Genomic DNA, 13,755 nt, shown 5'->3' on the forward strand with positions numbered 1-13,755 from the left:
CACACAACCCTGTAAAATTTTAAACCTGTTGATGACTGCACATCATGTTATGTTTTTCTTTGCTTTTTCATACAGGAAATTAGTGATTAATGCTTAATTATTAAGTCTTTTAGTGCTTAAATAGTATATTGCTTTGATCTTTTGATTTGATAAATTTTGTAGGAAATAAGTAGAGAAAGAAGCAAAAAATCACAAAACAAGATCAAAAGAAGAAAAGAAGAATTCTGGACACACTTTGAAGTTGGAGCATGCTTTTGAACCTTAGGCCACACTTTTAAAAGCGTGGCCCATGATTAAGTCAAGGAAGATTGCTCCGTTTTCCATAAAAGAGTGCTTCAGCCAAATGCGCCACATTCTTTTTCAAAGAGTGCTTGCAATAGTGAAGCTGGAAAATTCGCCAGTGACGCGTACGCGTGGGTGACGTGTACGCATCAAAGTGAGAACTTTGGAAGGCCACGCATACTCATGCATGATGCATTCACGTGGAAGTGGAATAAAAGGCTTTTCACTGACAGTAGGAGTAGGAGTAAGAGTATAGGCTGGAGGATTAGAGACTCCAGAGTTCTCTTGGAGGATTAGAGACTCGAGAGAGCTTATTGTAGAATTTCTCTTTTGTACTTGTTTTACTTTCTGCACTTTCCTTCTTAGTTTGTACTTAATTCACTTTTATTTTTATGCAATTTCCAATTCTAGCACTTGTTCTCTGATGCAAATTTACATTTTTGATCGTATTGCTTTCAATTTTCTTTTCATGCAATTTTAAATTCCTGCAAGTGTTCTTATAGCTATGATTCACTAAACCCCAACTCATTAGGGGGAGGATCTCTATTTAATTCATATAAATTGAATGAAATTTTTCTTCCTCTCAGTCTGCTTGGGTAGCTAAGAGATAACTTCTGTTTTGATTTGATTCATTCACTCCAGAAGGGGGTTTGGATCCATTGAATTTCCATGTGAGCCTCGGAAGGGGAATCATGGAAGTTAGAACTGAAGCTCTATCTCTCACAACTCTCTTGATCAACACTATTTGAAGGAATTAAGATCTTGAGAATTTGTGTGGCTTATGGATGAGAGACATGCATTTAACCTCTTCTCGTGACAATTGGATAAAGGAATTGGCAAGATTGATTGTGATTAGAGAGATTGGATTGCCAAGGAATTGGGATCCAATCAATTTCAATCTGCCATAAATCTACTCAAATGATTGAGAAAGAAGTTGAGAACCATTTGATTCATTGTGGATTATGATATCTCCAATCCCTAATGAGTCTTTCTTTTTGTTAATTCTCATTTTGATTGCCTTGAATCTCATTTGATTGCTTTGATTTACTGCTTCCTTTAATTTTCTAGCACCCAATTCCCATTTTCATTTCCATCAATTTACTTTTTAAGTTTCAGTCATTTAAATTTCTTGCAATTTAAGTTTCAAGCAATTTACATTCAGCACTTTAGATTTCTTGCAATTTACTTTCTGTTGATTTAACTTCACTCAATGCATCACTTGTTAGCTTAACTAGAATAATCACCTCACTAAATTTGCTTAATCCATCAATCCTCATGGGATCGACCTCACTCACAGTGAGTTTTATTACTTGATGTGACCCGGTATACTTGCCGGTAGTTCATACGTGTGAAATCTAATTTTCACGTATCAAGTTTTTGGCGCCGTTGTCGGAGATTGATTTAGATCGACAATGATTAAGTGGGTGATCAGTCTAGATTAAGCATTTTCTTTGTTTCTGTCATTTAATGTTCTTTCAATTTTCTGCTTTCTCTTGATACCAAGGTGTTTGTGTTATTGCCTCACTAAGAAATTCTTATATGTGACATGAGGAGTTTCAATTTTCTTTGGTGATTATGTTCTACAAAATTTAAATGGAGTTCACCTCATCTTTTGATCAAGCCAATTTCATGGGATATTACCCACTGATGAAAGGATTTTTGACGATTTAGAATTTCACAAATGAAATCGCGTTGCAAGTATAGTCTCTAAACCAACAATCCCTTCATACAAAAATTTGTTTGTCACAAGTACAAACCCCTAAAATTATAAACTGAAGTATTCAAACCTCGGGTCATCTCTCAAAGGAATTGCATGGCAGTGTTCTTGTTATTGGCCATGGATATGTATATTTTGGGGTTTTGGATAAGAAACAAGAAAAGTAAATGGCAAAGGAATTCTAATGATGAAAAGGTCTTGGCAAAGTTTGGTGGTCAAGGATCTCTATCATTATCACTAACTACAACATGATAGTTGCAAGGATCAATCCCACTAAGTCATCCTCTAACAAGTAAAGAAAAGTCAAGTGAGCTCTATCAATCCAAACCCATAAGTCCTAGCTATTCACTAATTGAATTAATGGGAGCTAGAGTCAATGGCTACCAACTATCAACCACTTGGACATTAGTGACTCAAGAATATAAAATTCTACTCTAACATCCTTTCAAGCATTTTGACAAACACTTGGAAGGTGTAAAAGGAAAGCATAGTAAATTGACAACAAGAATGAAATCTAACAACAACTAATTGCAAACAATCAAAGAAAGCACAATTAACATGAATTACCTCACATTGCATTAAAAAAAATAAAAGGAACAAGAGTAGAAGAACAACAAAGTGTAGAAACAAAATAGAAGAAATTACAACAAAAGAATAGAAGAACAAGATGTAGCTACAAAGGATTGCAAGGTAGAATTGGATGAAAGCATGAATTAAGACCTAGATCTAAGCTTATTGACCTAAACCTAATCCTAATTCTAGAGAGAAGTGAGAGCTTCTCTCTTTAAAACTAACACTAAAACTCTTTAAAACTAAACTAATGTGATTCATGATACATTCCCCTTCAATCCTTGGTCCTTTTAAGTGCTTTGGCGCCAAAGTTGGTTTAGAATAGGCCCCACAGCCTCTGTGAATTCACTGGGCACATTTTCACTTAAAAATTACGTGCCAGCACCGACGCTTACACATACAGCACGCATGCGCGTCCATGGGGTTTTTACAATCCACGCGTGCATGTCTGTTGCGCATGCGCGTGGATGAGCGCAACCAAATTTTTGGTCTTTCCATGTGTTCTCCACTTTGCATGCTTTCCTCTTCACTCTTTTGATCCATTCCTATCCTTTTCAACCTGAAATCACTTAACAAACAATTCAAGGCATCTGGTGGAATCAAAGGTGAATTAAAATAATCAAATTAAAGGTCTAAAACCATGTTTTCACACTTAAGCACAAAATGAGGGAGAATCACAAAACCATACTATTTCATTGAATAAATATAAGAAAAGGTTGATAAAATGATCTAAATTCAACACAAGGTAAACCCTAAAAATGGGGTTTATCAACCTCCCCACCTAACCTATGATAACCTATACAATTAAGTTCTAACCGAACTACCCATTCTTCACTTTTTCACATACTAATGCATTTTCTTTTCATTTCACAACACTTATGCATTGATTCATATTGAACTTTGCTTTGGGGCATTTTGTCCTCTTTTTATTTCTTTTCTCTTTTTTTTTTCTTTTTTTTATATTTTTTTTCTTTTCTTTTCCATATTTTTTTTTCTTTTTCTTTTCTTTTCTTTTGTTTTTCTCATTTTTCTTTCTTTCAAACTATATACAAGAACATCAATGAACAAGATTTGACATTTGATTAATACATGTGTATTCACCCAATTCCCAAATATAAAAGTACAAAGCACCCTTTTATCCCCACCAATGTTCCCAAATCTCCCCATCTTGAATAATGAACACTCTCACTAGCCTAAGCCAATCAAAGATCCAAACAAGGGACTTTTATTGTTTTTTCGCTTTAGTCTTGTAATGTGCTAAAATAAAGAACAATTGGGTTAATCATAGGCTCAAAATTGGCTAACAATGGAAGGTAAAAGGTAGGCTTATTTGGTTGAGTGAGCTAATGAAACAATGGCATCAATCATATAAGTGCATGAGTACAAGGAATAATGGACATATAGAATTAAGCAAATCAAGGATCACAATCATAGAAAGAGAACAATTGCACACAAGAAGAAAAATAAGTGATTATAAGATGTAACTACATCATTAGGATCAAACCTCACATGCTTGTGTTCTTAGCTCACAACATGCTTCACAAAATATATAATTCAAGCAAGTTCCACAAAAATTTTCTCAATCAATTGGGATGGTACCCTATAGATAAGTTCTTTGGAAAATTTCATTATTTTGGTTAAGCTTATTATGTATATATATGCAAAAATAAGAAAACACAAGTAAAAATCCTAAAAACCTAAAAATGAAATGCAAAAGTGTTGGGATTAGAAATTTGTCACCCAAAGGCGCCGACTAGTCAGACGACCTCCCCACACATAAAAGTTTGCACCGTCCTCGGTGCACTCAAAGATGAGCAAGGGGGTATGGCGACTCTTCGGATTGCCACCTCCAGTGGTGGATCAACCAGTTGCTGGATGTTCTTTCTCCCGCTTCCGTGGTTGCTGATAATGACTCATCCTGAAATTAGAGGATAGGATAGTAAGGAAAGTAAATGCAAAAGCAAGGAAGCATTGACGTTAGGATTTTATGGTGGTAAAGAATTTTATAAAAATAGTCGCGTTGTAGATATAGTTTCTAAACCAATAGAAATCCCTTCGTACAAAAGTTTTGGTTGTCACAAGTAACAAACTCCTAAATAAATTGATAACCAAAGTATTCAAACCTCGGGTCGTCTTTGTAACGGCCCAACTTCCAGCATGTCATGATCATACTAAAAGTTGAACGTTACCAACTTGTTTCCCCAACTTAAGTAATATTTAATAAATATAAGCATGTTCGTTGTTAACACCTCGCGAGTTTCGAGTAATTTTTTTTAAAACAATAGTAGTTTAGAGTCGCATACATAGAGTATAACAACGAAACATGAGTACACACATTCAAGGAATTGTAAAAGGTAATACATAGAACATCACACCTCAATGCACATCATAATGCAGAAGCAGCTCAGTTATACCAGTAAGGAATTATAACACAGCATCCTTCAGTTAGTGACTCATATAATATATACACATATATATATAAGACGTCCCGGGGCCTGGCCTGTCCAAAAGCCCCTAAGCTGGCACCCAGGCTAGGCTAACTCTATGACATGCCTATTCCCTCTGAGCATGCTAGTACAAGTAAGGAAAACACTCTAAGGTACGGTGGTTAGAATGGACGCCTCAAAAGTCTCCTCGTCTCTGATCCAAAAGCCCCTCACAGAAAACCGTTAGGTAGGTGATGATGCCTGCTCGCTGGTGCCCCATTTAGGCTCATTGCTATATAATTACGTACACAAGGTGCCGCACATCGGATGTAATACTCGTAGCTGCGCACTGGGTCGTCGTGGATGTACGGATAATTAATCTCGTAGGGCAGGACTCCCGTGTCCATCTGAAGAGGTGTAAGGGGCAAGAACTGGGGAGTTCTTAGTAAGGTCGGGGTTCATAGTTAAGTCCATTTATAATGTCCGTTTGCAAGTTTCTAAATCCTTTGAAAATTGATGGTTTAACAATCAAATATTCAAAACCTTTTCAAAAGAAATCAGTTAATTAACCATAAATCCAAACTTCTTTTCCAGATATAAGAATCTGAAAAGTTTCCTAATGGTATGAATGACCAACTTGTCCCAAGCATAGGTTCAATTAAGTCTATGCTGTAAGAGTTTGATTTTTCATACTTTACTAGACTATAAACATAAAAGAAGTTACCTACGCGGTATAAATGATCATCTTGTTCCAAGCATAGGTTCATTAAGTCTATGCCGAATCAGTCAGATACTTTATACAAAGCTAGACCTCAAACAAACCAACCACAGCCTTAGGCCCAAACAACTCAATCAACATCCAATCACCACAATCCAAACAATCAGTTACAAATACAAGTAATGAGGTTCAAACATAATCAAGAGCAGTTACGTCAAGTATAGCAGTTAGCAATTAAACAGAGTTGTTCACATAGGCAAACCAATTAAAATATGCACAAACAAGTATGATGCATGTCTGATCCTACTGCAGGTAATGAGCTCATTTGTCGGTTTCGACCCGCACCTGACGCAATCCGACCTTCCAGGTCAGATAAGGCCTTCCCATAACTTAAACCCAGATTAAGTACCGCATACCCTCTACCAAGTACTCTCGACTTACAGGGCTTGTATTTGCTCAAATCTCAATATACCGCAGGTATGCGAGTAAGGCCTCTACCAAGCATTCAGCTTGCAGGGCTGGTACATCTCTACGGCAGCCTGTCTGGGAAGCAACATCACAATACGGCGTCCCCGCATAATATTCACAAGCATTGCTCGAAGGCTCATAAGTCACATATAACCATACTTTTCATCACTTAGCAATCATCTTCATTATCTTTCCACAATCATAAATCAAGCATCACAACATCACAGTGAGCTCATTTTACAATTCTCTGCTTACTCTGTAAGGTCAAGCACACTGCTATATATATAGCTTTTAATTCCTTTTCTTTCCAACACGTATGAAAGTTTCTAAAACCTTTTTCATTACCATACATACCTCAATACTTTCTATTGAACTCTTCCTTAGGTGTTTAATAAAGAGAATTAAGGAATTCTGGACTCAAAACTGCCTTCCTGAGGCTTTTAGGAAAAACTGTCTTTTTATCAATATTTTATTATTAAGAATAAAATAATATTATTAATAAAATAATATTAGCAATAAAATAATATTTTAATATTTTAATATTAAAATAATAATATTTTATTCAACTTTCAAAAATTGTATTTTGACCCCTAATTTTTTGGAAATTGCATTTTGACCCCTTAACTTTTAATATTTGCACTTTGGCCCCTTAACTTTTCTTTAATTAACTTTCAACCCCAAACTTTTTAATAATTATAATTTGACCCCAAAATCATCAAAACTAACGTTTTTCTTGTCCTTCAAAGACCAAAAACATTTTTCCAAAAGTTCATCAGATTTCAGCTTGATTTTCAACTAGTTTTTCAATCTTTTCGGTAACCGATTTTTACCTGATTTTGACCAAACCAAAGAGAAACATTTCAGCCATCAAATACACATCGAAAACACATCAAATATCATGAATTTCATGTCTGGAAAGCCACGTTTTCCAGCAGCAACAACAACAACTTCAGAACCATCAAAAACTTGATTTTCAAGCATTAAACAACAAGATCTCATGATCAAACCATCACACAAAAACTCAAAATCAAGCTTCAAGTAACAAGAGCTGATTTAACACTTCAAGAACCAAACCAATCATTGATTAATTTACCAAACCTTACCTCCTTTGGAGCTGCCAAGAATTGAACCAGGAACAAGCTTCCAAAAGCATTTTTACGCCTATTTTAACATCAAAAACAACTTTAGAACCATATGAACCATGAAGGCTGAAGCTTCATGATGGTGAAAAGTAGGTTTTCCTCACCTCAAGGCAGCTAGAAATCACGTTTTCTTAGAGCCTGTGGTGATTGAACAAGAGATCTTAAGAGAAAACATGAAGAAAACATCATCAGCTTGAGTTCCCACCATGGATGAAACTTCAAGGAGGAGGAGCAGCCATCATGCCTTGATTTACTCCATGAAAATTGATATAGAAATGAAGAGGAGGAAGAGGTGATCATTTTGGTCGGATTAGATTTTTGATAGGGGTTTTAGTTTGAAAAAGAACGGAGAAAGAAGCTTAGGTGTTCATGGAAGTTTTCATGGAAGTTCTTCCATTTCTCTCTCAAGAATTTCGAATTCTAACTTGTTTAGAAAGTAAAAATGATAGTAATGATGATACATGGGAGAACGTGGGGTTTGGATAAGCATTATCCTAAATTTTGGTGTAAAAATATCTCAAGAAAGGATAATTACGGAAGCTAGATGTATTAGAACACAAGTATTTCTTACTTTCTCCTTAAGAAAGCTTTGCTTGGAGAGCAAGAAAGGAAACATGTGGTGGCTAACTCTGGGAGAGCCACGTGTCACTGGGTGCTGACTCATCAGAGTTTAATAATAAAATATTATTCTGAAGATAATTACGAAAATTAGATACATCAGATTATACTACTTAAGGATAAGCATGAGCTTTACCATTATAGATAATACTAGTAACATGATAATCATGAGAATAAAAGATATATGATGAAGCATTAGCATTGCTAAGTTCATCTAAGAATGCCGGTATTATCCATTACCGGTAGATTTCTAGCTCAGTTATTATATTACCAAACATAGATCAACATTAACCACATTAGAGAAGATAATAATATAATATTCCAAATAAAATAATAATATATGAATATTATATTAATATAATTTTTCTCTCGAAATTCGAGACCAGCTCGTCACATAGAGACAAACTACGGAAATCAGAATTTTGAAATTCGGACCCGAAGTGGTTCAAAAACGCAACTTTTCGCAACTTGCCTGCTTAGATTAGGAGAGGTGTATGGTGCAATCAAGCTGCTGACTCAGCAGCTTGATGACATAGCACCTGTGCAGTGGAGGTGCTTATATGCACTAAAATTCCTAAAAATTCCATAAAAATTCCGTTTGATCCCGAAAAAGCGTCATTTCATCGAGGCTAAAGGCTAGGCCGTTACAGTCTTCTCAAGGAACTGCAGGAAAGTATGTTCTTATTATTGGTTATGGAGATTGTAAATCGGGGTTTTGAAGATAAGGAACAAGTAATTTAAATGGCAAGTAAAATAAATAAATGACTGTAAAATAAATAAATAACTGTAAAATAAACTTTTGGCAAGGTATGAGAAATTGGAGGTCCTATCCTAGTTGTCCTTATCAATGATGAAGAGAATTGAATCTTAATTCCACTTTGTTAACCTTTACTAAGATAAAGGAAGGTCAAGGGATTAATTGGTTTGATCTTCGGATCCTATTTATTTCCTAAGAAAAGATTGGGATTATTGAAGTTCAATTTAATTAACAAAGATAACAGTTATCAATCATGTTTGAGTTTGATAACTCCTGAGTTACTGATTTCTTAACCAAGACTAAAAGGAGAAAAGTAAATCTACTGGAATAAAAATGTCTTCAGATAGGAATAACAATAATGTAAATAAAAGAAAGCAATAATAAACTGAAATACCTCAAATAACATTAATTCAAAAGAGTAATCTGTAACATGGAAGAATTCATAAATTAAATTGCAAAAGTAAATAAAAGGGAATATTGAACCTGATAAAGAGATAATCCTGAAAGCGAATAAAATCCTAAATCTAAATCCTAATCCTAAAGAGAGAAGAAAGAGGAGAGAACTTCTCTCTAAACTAAATCTAAATCATGAAAACTAACTAAAGTGGAGACTCTCCTTGAATGGATGCATTCCCCCACTTCATAACCTCTGGTCTCTGCCTTCTCGACTTGGATTTGGGCCAAAAAGGGCTTCAGAATTTGCTGGGAGCGTTTTCTGCAATTTTTGGTGCATGGCCTCTGTCATGCGTCCGCGTGGGTCACGCGTTCGCATCATTCGGAGTTTTCCTTGGCACGCGGTTGCGTCAGTCATGCGACCGCGTCATATGTGTTTCGCTCGAGGCGCGCGGTCGCGTCAGTCATGCGGCCGCGTCAATGCCTTTTCGCGCTGGCATGCGGCCACGTCGCCCATGCGATCGCATGGCTGCCAGTTTCTTCAAAAACTCTGTTTTGTGCTTTCCTTCCATTTTTGTATGTTTCCTTTCCATCCTTTAAGTCATTTGATGAGCGGATAATTTATACGCTTTTTGGCATTGTTTTTAGTATGTTTTTAGTAGAATCTAGTTACTTTTAGGGAAGTTTTCATTAGTTTTTATGTTAAATTCACATTTCTGGACTTTACTATGAGTTTGTGTGTTTTTTTGTGATTTCAGGTATTTTCTGGCTGAAATTGAGGGACTTGAGCAAAAATCAGATTCAGAGGTTGAAGAAGGACTGCTGATGCTATTGGATTCTGACCTCCCTGCACTCAAAGTGAATTTTCTGGAGCTACAGAACTTAAATGCCGCGCTTCTAATTGCGTTGGAAAGTAGACATCCAGGGCTTTCCAGCAATATATAATAGTCCATACTTTGGCCGAGTTTAGACGACGTAAAAGGGCATTGAACGCCAGATTGAATAAGTATCTCTTGGATCTCTTAATCAGAATCTTCGTGGTATAAGCTAGATTGATGGCGGCATTCATGAGAGTCCGGAAAGTCTAAACCTTGTTTGTGGTATTCCGAGTAGGACTCTGGGATTGAATGACTGTGACGAACTTCAAACTCGCGAGTGCTGGGCGTAGTGACAAACGCAAAAGAAGGTTGAATCCTATTCCAGTATGATCGAGAACCTCAGATGATTAGCCGTGCTGTGACAGAGCATTTGGACCATTTTTACAAGAGGATGGGATGCAGCCATTGACAAGGGTGATGCCTCCAGACGATTAGCCATGCAGTGACAGTGCATCGGACCATTTTCCAGAGAGGATTAAAAGTAGCCATTGACAACGGTGATGTCCTTACATAAAGCCAGCCATGGAAAGGAGTAAGACTGATTGGATGAAGAAAGCAGGAAAGCAGAGGTTCAGAGGAACGAATGCATCTCTATACACTTATCTGAAATTCTCACCAATGATATACATAAGTGTTTCTATCCTTATTTTCTATCTATTTATTATTTATGTTCGAAAACTCCATAACTATTTTATATCCGCCTGACTGAGATTTACAAGGTGACCATAGCTTGCTTCATACCAACAATCTCTGTGGGATCAACCCTTACTCACGTAAGGTTTATTACTTGGACGACCCAGTGCACTTACTGGTTAGTTGTATCGAAGTTGTGAATGAAAAACGATTTATTAAGACGTGCGTACAGAGTTTCTGGCGCCGTTGCCTGAGATCACAATTTCGTGCACCAAGTTTTTGGCGCCGTTCCCAGAGATTGTTCGAGTTTGGACAACTGACGGTTCATCTTTTCGCTCAGATTACGTAATTTTCTTTTTGTTTTATTTTCAAAAATTTTTCAAAAATCTTTCAAAAATTTTCTCCTTTGTTTTCGAAAAAAATTTAAAAAAAATATAAATAAATGTTTTCAAAAATATATTTTTCTTCAGAATTTTTAAGAATGAATTCTAGAGTTTCATGAAGTATGTTAAAGCCTGGCTGGCTGTAAAGCCATGTCTAATTCTTTTGGATAGGGGCTTCCAATTGGTATGTCAGCTGTGGCATGTCTGAGTTACATACTAAAGCTTGGCTGGCTATTAAGCCATGCCTAACCCTCAGATTGGAGCTTTAGAATAAGAGTGCAAGATTCCTGGAATTCATATTAAAAATTTTGGAATCCTTATTTTTCTTTTTCAAATGATTTTCGAAAAAATTAAAAGAAAATACAAAAAATAATAAAATCATAAAAATAAAAAATATTTCATGTTTCTTGTTTGAGTCTTGAGTCAAGTTGAAAGTTTGGTGTCAATTGCACATTCATCTTGCATTTTTCGAAAAATTCATGCATTCATAGTGTTCTTCATGATCTTCAAGTTGTTCTTGGTAAGTCTTCTTGTTTGATCTTGATGTTTTCATGTTTTGTGTCTTTTATTGTTTTTCATATGCATTCTTGCATTCATAGTGTCTATACATGAAGAATTTTTAAGTTTGGTGTCTTGCATGATTTCTTTGCATTAAAAATTTTTCAAAAATAAGTTCTTGATGTTCATCTTGACATTCAAAGTGTTCTTGGTGTTCATCTTGACATTCATAGCATTCTTGCATGCATCCATTGTTTTGATCCAAAATTTTCATGCATTGAGTCTTTTTCATGTTTTTCCCTCTCATCATTAAAAATTCAAAAATCAAAAAAATATCTTTCCCTTTTTCACTCATAAATTTCAAAAATTTGAGTTGACTTTTTCAAAACTTTTTTAAAATCTAGTTGTTTTTATGAGTCAAATCAAATATTCAATTTAAAAATCTTATCTTTTTCAAAATCTTTTTCAAAAATCAAATCTTTTTCATTTTTTTTATTTTCGAAAATTATAAAAATATTTTTCAAAAATCTTTTTCTTACTTTCATCTCATAATTTTCGAAAATATCCTCAACAATTAATGTTTTGAATCAAAAATTTCAAGTTTGTTACTTACTTGTTAAGAAAGATTCAAAATTTAAGTTATAGAATCATATCTTGTGATTTCTTGTGAATCAAGTCATTAATTGTGATTTCAAAAATTAAATCTTTTTCAAAACTAATTTCAATCATATCTTTTCAAAAATATCTCTTTATCTTATCTTTTTTCAAAATTTGATTTTAAAATATCTTCTCTAACTTCTTATCTTCTTATCTTTTCAAAATTGATTTTAAAAATTTGTTTCAACTAACTAACTAACTTTTTGTTTGTTTCTTATCTTTTTCAAAACTACCTAACTAACTCTCTCTCTCTCTAATTTTCGAAAATATCTACCCTCTTTTTCAGAATTTCTTTTTAATTAACTAATTAATTTAATTGTTGATTTTAATTTTCGAAAATTACTAACCTTTTTCAAAAACTATTTTCAAAAATCACTAATTCTTTTTCAAAAATTATTTTCGAAAATTTTTTCTCTCTCTCTTATCTCCTTTTATTTATTTATTCATCTACTGACACTTCATCTCACCCAAATTTGAACCCCCTTTTCCATCTCTGTTCGAATTTTTTCTTCTTCTTTTCTTCTACTCACAGAGGGACCTCTATACTGTGGTAAAAAGGACCCCTATTATTATTATTTTTCTGTCCTTCTTTTTCATATGAGCAGGAGCAAAGACGAGAACATTCTTGTTGAAGCAGATTCAGAACCTGAAAAGACTCTGAAGAGAAAACTAAGAGAAGCTAAAATACAACAATCCAGAGATAACCTTACAGAAATTTTCGAACAGGAAGAGGAGATGGCAGCCGAAAATAATAATAATACAAGGAGGATGCTTGGTGACTTTACTGCACCTAATTCCAATTTACATGGAAGAAGCATCTCCATTCCTGCCATTGGAGCAAACAATTTTGAGCTGAAACCTCAATTAGTTTCTCTGATGCAGCAGAACTGCAAGTTTCATGGACTTCCATCTGAAGATCATTTTCAGTTCTTAACTAAATTCTTGCAGATATGTGATACTGTTAAGACTAATGGAGTAGATCCTGAAGTCTACAGGCTCATGCTTTTCCCTTTTGCTGTGAGAGACAGAGCTAGAATATGGTTGGACTCTCAACCCAAAGATAGCCTGAACTCCTGGGATAAGCTGGTCAAGGCTTTCTTAGCCAAGTTCTTTCCTCCTCAAAAGCTGAGTAAGCTTAGAGTGGATGTTCAGACCTTCAGACAGAAAGAAGGTGAATCCCTCTATGAAGCTTGGGAGAGATACAAAGAACTGACCAAAAAGTGTCCTTCTGACATGCTTTCAGAATGGACCATCCTGGATATATTCTATGATGGTCTGTCTGAATTAGCTAAGATGTCATTGGATACTTCTGCAGGTGGATCCATTCACCTAAAGAAAACGCCTGCAGAAGCTCAAGAACTCAATGACATGGTTGCTAATAACCAGTTCATGTACACTTCTGAGAGGAATCCTGTGAGTAATGGGATGCCTCAGAAGAAGGGAGTTCTTGAAATTGATACTCTGAATGCCATATTGGCTCAGAATAAAATATTGACTCAGCAAGTCAATATGATTTCTCAGAGTCTGAATGGAATGCAAGCTGCATCCAACAGTACTCAAGAGGCATCTTCTGAAGAAGAAGCTTATGATCCTGAAAACCTGCAATAGCAGAGGT

At 35.2% G+C, this 13,755-nt stretch overlaps 1 non-coding gene across 1 annotated transcript; it reads right to left on the minus strand.

Annotated features, from left to right (window-relative positions):
* Positions 1–13,271: 13,271 nt before the first annotated feature.
* Positions 13,272–13,379, minus strand: LOC148553437 (small nucleolar RNA R71). The gene has a single exon (XR_015892809.1). It is a non-coding gene; the product is annotated as a small nucleolar RNA R71 (small nucleolar RNA).
* Positions 13,380–13,755: the final 376 nt, after the last annotated feature.

Source organism: Arachis ipaensis, chromosome B7 (assembly GCF_059453495.1).
Source record: "Arachis ipaensis isolate K30076 ecotype BB chromosome B7, ASM5945349v1, whole genome shotgun sequence".
NCBI classification, from domain to species: Eukaryota; Viridiplantae; Streptophyta; class Magnoliopsida; order Fabales; family Fabaceae; genus Arachis; species Arachis ipaensis.